The sequence below is a fragment of the Elephas maximus genome, chromosome 19 (genome assembly GCF_024166365.1).
Source record: "Elephas maximus indicus isolate mEleMax1 chromosome 19, mEleMax1 primary haplotype, whole genome shotgun sequence".
NCBI lineage: Eukaryota > Metazoa > Chordata > Mammalia > Proboscidea > Elephantidae > Elephas > Elephas maximus.
In genome coordinates this window covers 35,812,458-35,813,215 of record NC_064837.1, presented here as the reverse complement: position 1 = coordinate 35,813,215, position 758 = coordinate 35,812,458, and positions in this window count along the sequence as shown.

The following is a 758-nucleotide window of genomic DNA, read 5'->3' as shown; positions in this document are numbered from 1 at the left end:
TGGTGGCATTTACTTAGACACGAAAAGATATTCTTGGAAGAAAAAACAAGTGCCAAGAGACTTATTAGTCGCTGTGTTAGTATTCACTGAGATAGAGAAAGAGAAAACAAGGAAGTTAATAGTCAGGAAAGAAAAGATGTTATTGAATTGGTTTGTCCCTGTGAATGTTAAGTCACTTTAGAAACTGCACTGGCCTCCTGAAAGGCCAACAAAATGTCCTTCAGGAGTCATGCTTCATTGGCCTAGCAAAGGAGGCAGGGCACACCATGGCCTCAAGTCTGGCTCCCTGGCACCTTGGGGATGTCAATATTTATCACTGTTTGACATCTGCCACTCCACCAACAGAATAAGTAATTGTCCCCAGAACTCAGAAACCTCATGCCACTGGGAACTCTGGGTGGCATTTCTGCTCTTGTGTAACATCAAGGACTCACCATAATAATAAACCGGCCAAACCAAACTCATTGCCATCGACTTGATTCCGACTCATAGCAACCCTATAGAACAGAGTTAGAAATGCCCATAGGGTTTCCAAGGCTGTAATCTTTAAGGAAGCAGATTGCCACATCTTTCTCTGATGGTGCGGCTGATGGCTTCAAACCTTTTAGTTAACAGCCTAACCACTGCACCACCAGGGCTCCTTAAAATTACAGTCATTGAAAACCCTATGGAGTGAAGTTCTACTCTGAAACACATGCAATTGCCATGAGTGGAATGAACTCAGCAGGGGGTGAGGGTCTAATATAGCTTGGGCACTT